The 15,342-nt window shown below is 39.4% G+C and overlaps 1 long non-coding RNA gene across 1 annotated transcript; it reads left to right on the top strand.

Annotated features, from left to right (window-relative positions):
* Positions 1–340: 340 nt before the first annotated feature.
* LOC149311159 (uncharacterized) lies at positions 341–3,150 on the top strand. The gene is made up of 3 exons (XR_016281610.1): positions 341–484; positions 1,424–1,599; positions 3,041–3,150. It is a non-coding gene; the product is annotated as an uncharacterized LOC149311159 (long non-coding RNA).
* Positions 3,151–15,342: the final 12,192 nt, after the last annotated feature.

Here is a 15,342-nt window from a genome sequence, read left to right as displayed (position 1 = left end):
TGGTGATAAAATATCTTGGGTTATAGGTTGAGCACTCTTGCATTACATGCAAATAAGTCATTTTCAACCCCCCTCCCCATATCATTTATTTGTCCTGCAATCCTATGGACATTTGCTTAGATGTAAATCCCACTGTGATCTGTTGAGCTTACTCTTGGGTATGTGTATAGATTTGTAATATGAGTAAAGCAAGTATACATTGATCTGACATTAGCATCTGCACTGTTGAGAAAAGCCGAGCTTCACGTAGAATAGCACTCTGTACTTTGCAATCTGTTGAAAGACAGTGAGACTTTTGATCCTCTGTGCCTATGTAAATACACTCTTACTTCATTGAGAGCCACTGTATTTGCACAAGTATTAGCAGTAGCAGCAGCTGCTTTATGGAGCTTGCAGAGAATTTAAGAAAAGTATCACATCACTTTGGAAACACAACTACTTTTAAAAGATTTTGGATGGAACTCCTTCAAACCATTGTGACTCAGTAAGTATGTATATTGTTAACAATGTAAAAAGATGATGCCTTTCATGGCTGGCATCCATAGTTTTTTGTGGGTTTTTCAGGCTATGTGGCCATGTTCTAGAAGAGTTTATTCCTGACATTTCACCACCATCTAGAATATGGCCACATAGCCTGAAAAACCCACAAAAAACTTTAAAAGAAGTTGAAATTTTGCATTGGATTTTTAAAATTTGTGTGTTGTTATTGTTGTTGTGGTGGTGGTGGTGGTGGTGGTGGTGTGCCTTCAGGCTTTTGTTACTTGGGATTTTTCATGTTGGTTGGTATCCAACAAAGGAGTCATTTGTTCATGCAGGTTTAATGTCTCAGTACTGCAAAGGATTGTCAGCCATAATGTACTATTTCTGTCACTTTTTTGGTTGAAAATACTGATTAGTGTCACAGAAGTAACATACTCTTCTTTTTAGGAACTTGCCCATAATCAGTAGTGTCGTTGCTGATCACCCAATGTACTTATAGGCCAGCACCTAACAGTGCTTATATGCCATGGCAGATTCAGCATCTGGATTCCATATCAGAGACACAGATCCAAAACACACTGCAGAAATAACCCAGTTTGAGACTGCTTTAACTGTCCTGGCTAGGAAACCCTGGAACTTGTAGTTTATTGTGCCAACAGAGCTCTCTGACAGAGAAGACTAAATCTCACAAATCTGCCATTCCCAGAATTCCCTAACATTGAGCTAGGGCTGTTAAAGCAGTCACAAACTGGGTTATTTCTGCAGTGTGTTTTGGACCAGAGTAATTTGCAATAATTCCCTGCACATGCCAGGTGAGAAGGCTGCAAAGAGAAAAAAGTTTCTCACAAAATAAGTCCAATACATTGATTTTTTTCCACTGAAAAGAAAATAAGAAAACACAAAATAAATGTCTTTCTTTTCACCTTTGTGGGGTGGCCATTAGAACTCTATGTGATGATGATGATGATGATGATGATGATGATGATGATGATGATGATAAGAGGCAGTTACTACTGGTGCAGATTCCAAAAATAAAGAGGAATAGCTTAGCATGTTTCTTCAGAAGTCACTTCCTTGGGGATATCACTGCCTGAAAATAACTGGAAATCTACACTATAAGTAAGTGTTTGGTCTTCTGCATTTTTGAAAACTGATGTCAGCTCTTCATTACAAAGCAAGGTAAAATGCACTGCCTGCTATTTCTCTGTAGCAAATGTAAAATTACAAGAAACAGCAAAGAGTTGGAAGATCTCCTAGTAAAAGTTAAAGAAGCAAGTGCAAAAGCTGGGTTACAGTTGAATATCAAGAAAATAAACATAATGACCACAGATGATTTACATAAAATTAAAGTGGGTAATTAAGACATCAACATAAAGATGTCCTATAATTGGGCTCAGTCATTAATGAAAATGGAAATGGTAGTCAAGAAATCAGAAGACTAGAAGTTGGAAGGGTGGCAATGAAGGAACTAGTTAAGAGCTTCAAGTGCAAAGATAAGTAATTGGATACCAAAGGCAGATCAACCATAGAATAGTATTTCCAATTTCTAGGTATGTTTTTGAAAGCAGGACAGTGAAGAAAACTGACAAGAAGAAAATAAACTCATATGAAATGTGGTGCTGGAGGAAAGTTCTAAGGATAGCATGGACTGCTCAAAAGTTCCTAGAGTAAATGGAGCCTGAACACTTAATAGAAGCCAAAATGACTCAATTGAGGCTGCTATACTTTGGATTATGAGTCATTAGAAGAGGCAATAATGCTCAGTAAAGTGGAACACAGTAGGAAAAGGAGGAAGATCATACTATAGGCGGATTGGTTCAATTAAGGAAGCCACAGCCCTGAGTTTGCAAGACTTGAGCAGGCCGGTTGATGGCTGAGGATCTTGAAGGTCCCACATTCATAGTGTCACCATAAGTCAAAGTGGACTTGATGGCAAACAAAAACAACAACAAATTCTATATCAAACAACAACAAATTCTATATCGATAAAATCCATTTATTATGAGTAAACACTAGTTTATTACAATCACTAATGCTGGTGATCTGTCCTACAGTCTTGTAGTTATGTACTTGGGCATGATAACAAGGAAATCAATGGTTTTTAACTTCTCTATAAATATGTATGAAATTGTGCTACTAGACCAGAATTTCACATACTGGGCATTACATACTGCCGGATTGCGGCGGTCTCCCGCCACCGCCGCTTGCAGCGTCTGGGAACCGCAGCGGCCAAACCGCGCGGCTCCCGGATGCTCCGAGGAAGGAGCGTGAAAATTGCGCTCCTTCCTGGGCCCCGAAAAAGACGTCGTGAGGCGCTAGTCGCGCACTCGCAGTGTCACTTCCGGGGTACGACGTCAAAATGGCGGCGGCTGTGTGGAACGGCCGCCGCCATTTGTTACGGACTATGTCCATAATAGGAGTAGGGGCATCTAGAAGAGACGCCCCTTTTTCAAACTGGGACGTCCTGAGGACGTCCAAAATGGCAGTCTGTAACCCGCCACTGTTTCTTCCAGTATGCATACTGAGATCTTTTACAACAGGGATTCTTTATTTGTTTCAGATGAGAAGCTCTTTACAGGAATCCCTTAAGGTGGGAACAGCTCCTTTGAAATGAATGAAAAGTCTGTGTAGCTGACTGGAGACTTGGTTAAATAAAGGTTTTTCATCTTTGTGGTGCCACAGTCTATTTGTTGTTTGCACTGGAGCAAATGGATATGGCTATCCTCACAGCTGGGGGGGGGGGGGGAGATGAGTTTTTGAATGAAAAAAAAATCACAAATTACCTAGTCAGTGAGACTATTGTCAAGGGTTCTAAAATCTGTAGTTCCTAAAAGTAACTTTTCCATGCTCTGCATACTCTTCTGGGAATTATTATAATGGATAAATATGAAAGCTTTTATCTCACCTATTTTGGAATATAAGATTCAATTCTTCAGTGACAATCTGATCCTTATGCAATTTTAATTTTCTTTTTGAAAAATATCTATGATGCCTTCATCCCAGAAAGATCACAGAAAAAATTTCACCTGGGATTGTGCAGAAATCCCAGCTTTTGCATGCCTTGTTATGACCTCTACTATATGTGGATGCATGAGGTTCTTGTATAGGTTCAACTTGAGAGTAGCATTTGGGGATCAAATAATTCCAAATCAATATTTTGAATCCTGTGACGACAATGTTTCTCTTCAGCACTAGACACATGACTCTGAATAACTCCAGTTTTGTTTACATAAATATATTACCTGTAGACAAATTAAGGAACCATCTAATTGCTTTTGTCCCTCAGCATTAGTGAGAAATTTTAATAAAGTAAAAACGTTCACCTCTCCCATCCTCCAGTTTGAGCAGTCTGCTTCTCTCATTCATTATACAGGTATAGTGGCCATGTTATGATTGTTGGATTAGGGCTATCACTAAAGGTTACTATCACCCTGGTGTGCACATGCATGCACACACACACACACGTAAGTATATAATGATTGTTTATAGGAGCCATAAGCATTAAGGAAGAGTAAGTGAAAAATGTGATTGCTGGAGCAAAAGGTCTGCTTTATCAACCTTTCTGTGGCTGTTCAGGAAAAGTGCCAGCAGGCTGGGGAAAACACCATATCAGTGTTTCTCTTGAGGTGTTTCCACTTGTCTGAATCTGGGATTTATTCACAACAGGAAAGCAATGCAGCAAATGAGCACATTCAGCTCAAGAATCTTATCCAGCAGAAGAGAGTTACTAGATAAGGAAGCCTGCTGTCCTGTCCAATAAGGAGATAATGAGCGCTAAGAAGACTTAGCTGGCTAAAATGAGCTCTTAGAAAGGTGCTGTAATCTTTTCTTGGTTTCCAGAAAGCAAAGCAAAACTATCCAGAACAGAACATAAGTTCTTTTTGTTGCTAACTGCTGGGTTTGCTCCTTTTTTATCATACTATTTAAAAAAAAAAGCAGAGAAGAGAAACATAACTGGCTGTCAATAACACCTAGACCTCTACTGTAAGAATGGAGCTGGAAGACATTTCAGCTGTGCCTAGCTGATTCCTTTTTGACATGAAACTCTCTATGCATATACACACAAAAAGATACCGGATGGCTCTACCTGGTAAGCTTCACAAGAGAGAAAATGCCTGCCTTCTCCCCTTTTCTCTCCAGTCTCAAGCAACTACTGAAGAAGCCCATTCAAACTACAAAATTATAGTACTATTATTCCATGTTAACTGTTACTGAATCATTCTGGGAGTTGTCATTTGGTGAGGCACTATAGGAGCTCTCTGGATGAGAACTTCAAATGTCCATCCTTAACTGCCAACTCCAAGAATCCACAGGATGCTGTCATATCAGTTAAAGTGGGATTACAGCACTATAATTATGTGACATGAAAGGATCCCCCATGACAAATTGCCATGATGAACATAGAACCTTTCAGTAAATAAAAGTCTTAGTGGATACTGATGGCCATTTACTAAACAAGTCTGTCCAATCTCTGCTATATATTTCTGCCAAATATTCTTAGCATGGCGATGCCTTTTGCAGAAGTAATGTGGTCAAATATATGGACTCTGTGTCAAACTCAAAAGTGTTATCATTTTTTCCTTTGGTCACACATTAGATAGAAATATGTAGTAAAGCTGTCAAATTCTGGAATTCCAACATACCCCTCTGGAAAATGGTGTAGTGGATGGACCATGAACTACCTAAAAAAGTCACTTATTTCCCATCAAATATCATTGTTAATCAAGGAGTGGCCCTCCCAAGAAAAGCATGGACACACCAGATGCTTGTCATTCACAAGAGGGACCACTTTATTGGTTACAGTAAAAGTTTTATGACTTCAGATCAGTATGAGCTCATGTGAATCAGCCAAGCACAAACAAATAATAATAATAATAATAATAATAATAATAATATACTTTATTTGTATACTGCTCTTCCGGAATGATCAAAGCAGTTCACAGGGTCTTTAAAAAACGTACATCATAAAAAACACATATCATAACATATCTATACAGTTAAACATCAGTAAAAACCAAAACAGCATATAAAAACAAACACGTACATGGAATCTACCGATCGTAATTACCCATTTCTATCAGAGGGAAACATTCTCTATAAAGAGTCAGGAGGATATGCTAACCGGAAGAGGTAGGTCTTTAAAGCCTTTTTAAAGGCATCCAATGTGGAATTCATCCGAAGCTCTTCTGGAAGTTTATTCCAGTATATTGGAGCAGCCGACGTATATGCTCTCTGGAGTTGCTGCCAATCTCACTTTAGGATGTACTAGTAAATTTTTCCCTGATGTTCTGAGAGTGCGGGGCGGATTATATGGGGAGAGGCGTTCCCTCAAGTAACTCGGGCCCAAGCCATTTAGGGCTTTATAGGTGATAACCAACACTTTGTATTGAGCCCGGAAACTAATAGGTAGCCAGTGAAGAGATCTTAATACCGGTGTTATATGGTCTGACCTGGAAGTTCCAGCAACCAATCTGGCTGCAGCGTTTTGAACTAGCTGAAGCTTCCGAACCTGGTACAAGCAGCATTCTGGTCAGCAAAAAGAGTAGAGGTCTGCTGTGAAGAAATATTGCACTCTAGGTACAGTGAGGGTCTGTAAAACTAGCATTAAGGAATGCAGGCATCTAAGAAGCACTTGCAACATTCAGGTACAGTGGATTCCTTTCCACAGCTGCTTTCTGCTTAACACACTACTATTATTCCAGGAAAGAATTAGAAAAGGGGACAGAGGTAAAAGCTGTTTTCAATATGGCATTGCACTTGCTCTGTTGCCTTTTATTAGTTATGAGCGTCTGCTTTATAGGTTGAAGATAAACAAGTGTGCTTAAACTACACCTCAACTTGATTTCCAAGTTACCTGTCCAGGGTCCTGAATTTCTGCCAGAGAACCTTGAGGAAGGACCTTTTAACATTTGGTTCTTCCCCTCACCCTTCAAAGTCAGAACTTTGAAAAGTACTTGTTTTGACTATACTGGTCAGACATCTCAATGGCCATGGGGACTGAAAAATTCTCACAATTCACGTGACAAAGAGGCAGCTATTCCAAGTCCTGAAATTATATAGGTGTAGTGGTTTTTCCTGAGGGGCAAATCAGATCTCATTTAGTTATAGACACATTGTTTTCAGTACCACATGATGTTAGGAATCCTAATAGCTTTTTGGTCTCTTCACAACTACTCTTAGATGTTTTCAGTCTCCTGCTCTCTTTATTGTAATTGAATCCTTGTGTATTCAATCATAACAGTAATGGTGGATTAAGATTGCTACCTCTCCCCCCCCCCCCCCCCCACTCCTCATCTTTAGCAGCTGTTACATATTCCTCTCCCTTCTGGGGATAGCAGCATGTGGCCAGTGAAGATGGTTAAGAACTTCATGAAGTTTATGTTTTGCTAAGAACGTTCCAAAATTTATAAATTTAAGGAAAGAAATTGATATTTATTTGTTTATTTATTTTAAAAAAGGAAATGGGGTAGAAAGCAGAACTGAGTGAATGAATTTATTATTATTATGGCATATAGCAAGCATAAAGTATAAGCAGAACTGATAGATTTGTCCATCAGTAGATCAAATGCAAGGATGATCTTCAAAGCAAGGCATATGGGTTTAGTTCAAAGAATGAGCTTCGTCACTGAATCACAGTCCATAACTATGCAGCATGTTGACAAGATACAGTAATTTGAAGGAAAACAGTGAGGTGATTCATGCTGAACTACTTATTTTGGACTAAGCTTCTTTCTTGACCATGTGATACTTTCTATCAAGAGTACAAGAAACAAAAGGAAGAAAATAATTAGATGTTATTCCCTGAACACCATCCTATCCTGTGCCCCGCTATACTACAAAAGATAGATGCTTATTTAGCAGAAACATTGTGTACCTATCTGATCACTTATTGCAGCTGATGAAATAAAAAGCCTTTGTCTCATGGCCCTGTGTAAATTATTCTTGTTAATTATTTTTTTAATTATCCTTCCATCACAGCTCTTGATGCTACTTATAATTTCCACACCAGTGGGGACAGACTTGACATCTGTCTGTAGTCTTCCCAGGGAAAAGCTGCCATTGTTGATGGGAACAAGAGGTGTCATCCTTTCCAGTTGTATTACCAGCAATTTTTCAGAAGGTGATTCTCTTAATTTCATTAGTTGCTCCTTATTGGTGCACATGTGTGCACATACATTCAGGCACGCTCTCCCAACCTGCCTAATTAGTTTGGGTTTTGGATTACCAGTTTCATATCTATGTCACTTCCAGAATGATTAGCAGCATATTAATCAAGCCCATGTTCAAGCAGATGGGTGAGTTGCATATTGCACAGGCCCAAACAATAATGATTGCATCCCCATGGCATATGAGGAGCTTACACACTGAAATAGTTCTGTAGTATGATTAATTTTTTAAAAAAAACTAAGGAGACAGAATGGGGTCCGTTGCAACTATAGTGGAGGGAAAATGGGAAATGTTCTGTTTCTGCTCATGAGCCATTAATGGGGGCAGGGAGATAATGGGCATCCAGGGAACTCAACTCCTGTCACCCTTAAATTGAAGGCATGGCAAATTATGCTTCTGGGAAGATGAGGGGAACAACGATAGATGTGGAATCCAGAGAAAGAAATAAAAATTATTAAATGTCTTTGCCTGTAGGGAAAGAATATGAGATACAAAGTATTCTCAGCATGAGAGACAAGAACTAAATTCTTTAGTAAAAGGGTAGCTGAGCACACTGTTTGCAGCACACCATTTAGTTGATAAACTTCGGTCATATTTAGTGGCAATAAATATAATTATTTTTTTTTTAGTAATCCAGAATTGCTTCGACACTGTTCTGTTAGCATCTCTCTATATTGTTTGAGATTTGTTTGTTTATCTCCTGTCTTCCCCCTCAGTATGTGACTCAAGGCAACTTACAGCAATTAAAACAAACACAGTTGAAAATTCACAGTCTAAGAAAGTTAAAAAGCTATTAAAATATTTTTTTAAAAAATCAAAACCAATTAAAATATAAATAATTAAATAATAACAACAACAAATAAATGTCCAGCACATTATACAAGCCTGCTTTCTCTAAAATTAATTCTCAAAGGACCACTGGGATAAAATGGTCTTCCTCTTTCTGCAGAAAGATAGTAAGGAGAGTGCTAGCCTAGACTATTTGGGAAGTGAGTTCCAGAGTTTGGGAGCAACCACTGCTTGATCTTTGTTGAATCTGTGTCCTGGAAACAATCAGTGTGTTAACTTGGTGGTTCAAGACAGTAGAAATGCACAAGACAAATAACCAGTATATTTCATTTTGGAAGCTATTGAGTTGATTTAAACTGACCCGGGGAGTGGGAATAAAAAGTCTTTGGTAATGCCAGGAGCCTCCAGGAAATACTAAGAGATGAAAAAAAAAAAGTCATATGGAACCCCAAAATAAAATCACTCTGTACAGGAACAAAACCTGGCATTTCGTGAGGACCTCCCCGCTCCACAAAAAAACGGAGCTGTTCTACAAGACCAAATGGTAAGTGTACTATATTAGTCCTCTCTCTGTGAAAAAAAAGGATCAATATTTTTTATTTTCTTTGTTTTGTTTTGTTTTGTTTGTTTTTGAGTGGCGATAGCTTGGAGACTAAGACAGTGAAATAAAAGAAGGATGGTTACCCTCCTCTCCTCCCAAGGGCATCCTAAGTTCTCCCAGTGCTTCAGATTGGAAAGCAATTTTACACAAGGGCATCTCCCATGCTACACAGCCTTCATCATCTCTCTTGTGGACACACACACATCCCTGCCTTGCTGCATATTAATGGAGAGGGAGGTCCCCATAAGCCTGACTATAGGAGAAGACCTTGGGGCCAACTGCAGGAGGAGGAGAGGTTGGTATTGGCACCCTGAGCCCCTATGCCAGAGGAGAAAGATGGGGCAGGAAGAGAAGGCATAGGTGATTTTTCAAATCTAAGGATTGCTGAGAACCAGGATTTGAAGAAACAGATAGCTCTGAACTATCGTCCCTATGATTCCTGCTGTCATTACAGTGCAAGCCTTGCTACCACACCACTTCACTGGAACTGCCATCTCACTCTTATTTAGAGGCGGGATACAAACCGCCGCTTTGTGGCGCTTCCCCGCCGCCGCCGTTTGCTCCGCACGGGAGCTGCAGCAGTCAAACCACGCGGCTCCCGCGCGGAGCAAAAAAGAAGCTCCATTTCGGAGCTTCTTCTTGCGGCGCCTCTATGACGTCGCGAGGCGCCTGGCGCGGACTCGCGACTTCATAGGCGCCGCGACACGTCTGGACGCTATGCGTCCAGTACGTAAAGATGGCGGCGCCCATGTGGAAGGGGCGCCGCCATCTTGTACGTATTGTATACGTACTAGGGTTAGGGGGGTGCGGAAGCACCGCCCCTTCCTAACCCTAGTACGTATACAATACGTACTATATGGCGGTATGTATCCCGCCAGAGTAATGTTTCTAGGACCAGGGCAGTTGGCAGAGCAGGAACTACCTATTAATCCTGCCAGATAAAGACGCACTGTTAGGACCTAGAATTGATGAGGATTGTAAAAATCTCTGACTTTCTTTTGTTGCATTTCTCTGCTTCGCACCTGCATTTTTTCCTATTCTCATTGTATTTTCAGTTGCAAAACTTCATTTTTGATTTCCTCCTTGAAATTAGTGGGTAATTTTCACAATGTGCTCATTTATTTACACATTTTTCCTAGGAGATGTGTTCCCCCATTGGCTAAAGCATATCTATGCACATTTCTCCCTCAACTGTATACTTTTTTTAACTATTTGAATTTGAATTTCAAAATGTGTGCATTGTTTTGGGAGCACTTTATTTCAGTGTGCTAAAAATAAAAATGAATATAGACCTAAAAGAATGCTGGGAAGGGCATAGGGCAGGGAGGTGGGACTATGGATGCCAGCATGAGAAAGACAGAGGCCAGGGCAAAGGCAGCACCATGGCAATTTGAAGAGCTTTGTGACAATGGCTGTCCCCAACCTGATATGTTTGCATTTCCTAGACTAATGCAATTGTGATATACTCCTAAGCCATCCCTCCTGGATGACGGGTTCTCTCGTTGGTTATTCTGTAAAAGACAGATCCTTCCTTCCTTCCTTTGCAAAGAATCAACCTTAGTAAATGTATGGGATTCAAATTGCAAATCTTTGCTTCTACCTTCTAAATCATAGGTGGGAATCATGTGGCCCCTCCAGAAGTGACTGGACTACAAGTCCTAGTGATGAGGAATGCTTGACAATGCAGGGCAGCAACATCTGCAGAGCCTTGTGATTCTCATCCCTGTTCTAAATGATGGCCAATTGCCTCCTAGCCCTGCTCACAGAGAGGTGGCTGGCTTTTACACACACACACACACACACACACACACACACACACACAGCTTAGATAACAGCTGCTAGAGATGTGATGTGCTGGTATTAAGATCACGTATTTGTCATACAGCAAACAATATTAAATGCCATCCAAAGGATGATATGCAATGTGTAGTAGCTGCATTTTTGGACATCATACTGAAATAGCATTTGAGATGGGGAAAGTGCTCTTTGAAATGAATGTTTGTTTTAGCAGTGCTTGGACCATGCTTATGTTATTGTGTTCTTAATCATCTCTCTCTCTTTTTCTGCATCTCTCATCTTAAAGTTCTTGTAAAATAAAGTGTCTTTATTTTTATTTTTATTTTTATTGTTATTTTATTTTTATTTTATTGAACACAGAAATATTGTGGGGAGAGGTTTCTAGATGACCTTCTCATTTTCCATTTGTAATCTTCTGACATTTTACTACTGCGTCATCTTTTTTCTTACCACAAATATCCACTGAGGAGGGAAGTCAGAAAGCTGCAAAGTTCCCTTTGACAAGATGCTGCCTATTGGAAAGCACAGGTGGTATTTGTTTTATTTCCTGTTATTTATTGCTTTATGATGCATGCATGTCCCACATTTTGGTCATTTTAGCCATAGAAAGCAGATTTTATTGATTCCAGTTTATTTCTCTGAGAAACTGCATTAGCCATGCACAAGAGTGGGATGTCAGCAGACTGATTCAGAGGAACGTAGTTTCAGACATTCTTTGAAAAGGATGGGAGGGGGGATTCTACATAAAAAGTCCACCAAAGTAGGAAAAAATAAACCTAAAACTGATTGTGTTGTACTGCTCACTGGCTGGAAGAAATAAGTTCTTCAAAAATGCAAACTCCTTCTCAAGTACTAAAAGATCAGGTTCCTCAGGGAGTACAGTCCACTCTCTAGAATAAAATGAATCAGAATACTGTTTGGCAGTTATGGGTGCCTAACCTAGAGTTATACAGTATACTCTAGTTTTTATTGAGTTATATACTCTATATAAACTAGAGTTACATACACCCCTGATTTAGGGACTACATAGGTACTGTGAAAGTCCCCCAAATGACTGGGAAACAGCTATTTTGATCAATAAATATGTTCCTCTGTCAACCAGGAGGCAGCTGGCTGATGTTCCCACCATTCCCTCACACATGCAATTTGTGGTGCAATGGAGAATTGCAATACGGATCCTACTTTTGCCTGTCATTCCAGAGTTTACACTTGAGAGGAAGTGCAACTGTCAGTCAACTGCCCTCTCATTGACAGGGGAACAGTCACCCAGTGATATTTTTAAACTGGGGACAAATGGGGAAAAGAAGCTTTGGCTATGATTCTATATGTGGTCTACATTGCATGACTTTATGCATACTTAGTTATGTAACATAGATAAATTCAGAAGATGCATATCAGGGCACCAGCAAGAGTAAAGTGATGTGCAGTGGGTTCTACCAGTGTGCACTGGCACTCCTTAGCTGGTGTCCCATCCTCCTGGCCTCAGAGGGAGAGAAAAAGCAGGCCCAGCTCCACCAGGCTTAGCCCATAGTAAGAAGAAGGCCCTTTCTCCAGTCCATCTGCCATGGCCTTGGCCTCAGAGGGAGAGAAGAACTTCTGGACTTGATTCCTTTTCCCACTGCCATTCCCTTCTCCTTTTGTGTCATGTCTTTTTAGATTGTAAGCCTGAGGGCAGGGAACTGTCTAATTAACAATTTGTAAACCACTCTGAGAGCATTTGTGGCTGAAGAGCAGGGTATAAACACTCTAAATAAATAACTAAACAAACAAACAAACAAACAAATAAACAATGAACACTGGCCCCTTTGCATATTGACCTGTTGGAAATTGGGATGTCGATTGATTGTTCCTGAAGCACAATAATAAATAATAATAAAGTTTTTATTTATATTTTCCCGCCTCTCCTGGGGGGGATCGAGGTGGGATTACAAGCTATTATAAAAATACAAGTACAAGCACAACAATAAAATACATAAAGAATTAGCAATTAAAAACAAGGTATCCAAAAATGACTGTGGAATATTCCAATCCTGTTCAAGGAGGTGGATCTGTGTGTCTTATACAAGATCAGGTCCCTTTGCTGGTGCTCCTACATATTAACATTACAGTAGTCTTTCGCTGAATATAGACATTGTGAAATTGCTGAATTCTGTTTCCTGCTGACATAAGTCCATTTACAAAGATTTACATCTCCGAGTGAATTCTGACCAATATTTATTTACATTCATTTGCCAAGAATGAAATTCCATTATTTTTCCTGCTCCTTCCAAACCACACTCTTTTCTTTAATAGATTTGAATTTTTATCATCTCTCATCCCCCCCCCCCATTCGTGTTAGTTCATAACATATTTAGAACAGTATCAACAAAAATGTCTGACATTTCTCATTTCAATTCATTTTAATAATACACTGCTATTCACTCTCAAAGTACAAGCTTTTGGGAGGAAGAAAATAAAGGCTTTTGTGTGTGTGGAAGTATTCTACTTTTTTTCAACATTGCAAGCTCACTTCTTTGTTTACTTCTCTTCATAATTTTAATGGGACACTACAAAATCTCTGCTCACTTGTATGTTCTGTTACTTCAAAATGAGATTGCCAAGAAAGCAATGATGAATGCACTTTGAAGTCAATGTTTGTATAAAATTGAAGCAGGAACGCAAATGCCACTCTTTAGCAGGGAATCTAAGTGTGACCTTGTATAGCACTATTGACTTCAGTAGATGTACCCAGGTGTATAAAGATTATCTCAAAATAGGATGACATTTTCTGCATAGAAGTCATTTTAGTTTGTGTCTGCAGCTTGTAGATGGTTCGTCCTCCATCTGTGGTCTTTTTCTCAAGAAACAATTCTTGACACAGGATCTTGCTTTCCTTAAGGAACAAGATCTTGCTACCATGGCCCAATAAGAGTTACACCCACACTAGACAATTATAACAGTTTGATGCCACATTAACTATCATGGCTCCCAAGGTCTGGGTTAGGACTACTTGGGATTGCCTTTAAAAACACATTGGCTGGTCCAGAATTCAGCAGTGGGGCTGGAAGTAAAGCAAGGACATTTCAGCAAGCATTAACTGTAACTAATCAGTACAGAGATCACTTCTCTTCCTTCTCAAATTAAAGTACGTTATGTTGAGGAAGATGGAATAAATTTCTAGGTGTCTAAACTCCTTATGTTCTTACATCTCAGTGAAACAATTTTTGTCATTCTTGTGTGGTGTTATTGCTAGCGTACCTGACGTTATCCATCAGTAGCACCTGGACAGCTGGCTGTGTAGTCACACAGGATCCCTGGAAGCAGTCTTCCTCATGAACTATATTTTATTTAAATTATAATTAGTATTTCCAAATTTGCATCTACCCATACACAGTAAAGTATGCAGAATCACTAATATGTACAGAAATGGCTGCCCATTAGGGATGTGCAAATGTCTCTTAATTGGTTCAGTTGGCCATTTCATTTCATTTCATTTTTTAAATTTTCTTTTATTTATACTCCATCTTTCTCCTGGCATGGGATGCAAGCTGCCTTGTATCTAGATGAGTATTCTCATTTTGGAGCCTTTAACCAGATGAACAAATAGGGTCCTCCCCCTCTCTCCTGCATGGATTTTCTGCAAAAGTTTTCAGATTATTTTATTTATTTCAGTGTGTATAATTTTGAAGGGGCATCAATAACATACATAATTTACAAACAATTTTAAATAGTTTAAAGTACACAAAAAGCTTTATATTTAAACTGCTTTCTCCACTGTGTGGTGATTGTCAGCTAAGGAGGGTAGACTGAATTTAAATGCAGAATTATTGGCACACATGCGAAACGAGCATTTGTTTATCAGAATCATAATCTGATGAAGACTGGCTTGATGCATCGGGACACCAGGAGCTATAATATTCTAAAACTATAAGAACCCTACAGGATCTTTCTCTCCCTTTCCTTTCCTTTCCTTTCCTTTCCTTTCCTTTCCTTTCCTTTCCTTTCCCTTCCCTTCCCTTCCCTTCTCTTTCTTTCTTTTGCAATTGAAGTGTCCAACAATCAGCAGCAGATGGAGGCAGTAATTTACTTGTTTATGTGTCTATATACATCTGCTCTACAGTATTTTTTGCCTACAGTTTGTGTAACACCCCCCCCCCCCACACACACACACACATTCTATTCCAGAAATTAGCCCAAGACATTTTGGCTGAAAAATACTTCCATGGCCTTTTTCGAAGGCTCTTGAGGTTGACAGCACTGTACAATGGGCCAAATGTGAGCCATGATAGATGCTATGGTAGATGCAGAGGCTTAGCACTGAAACACATGAAAGCTGATTTCTGTAATATGAGCAATCCCCATTTTAATGAGATATTTAACAGCTAAAAACAAAACTGTAAGAGTAGTTTAAATATTAAAAGCATATTAAACAAGTTGACAAGTTTTCTAAAAAAGTTTAAAACTAGTTAAAACAATTTAAGACAACATCATGTGCAAATTTGGATTGAATCAACTGGCCACAAAGGCTC

Source organism: Sceloporus occidentalis, unplaced genomic scaffold, assembly GCF_023333645.1.
Source record: "Sceloporus occidentalis isolate IW3139 unplaced genomic scaffold, rSceOcc1.0.p SCAF_6, whole genome shotgun sequence".
Taxonomy (NCBI): domain Eukaryota; kingdom Metazoa; phylum Chordata; class Lepidosauria; order Squamata; family Phrynosomatidae; genus Sceloporus; species Sceloporus occidentalis.
The sequence above is the reverse complement of the archived record's forward strand: the minus strand, read 5'-3'. Positions and strand labels throughout refer to the sequence as shown.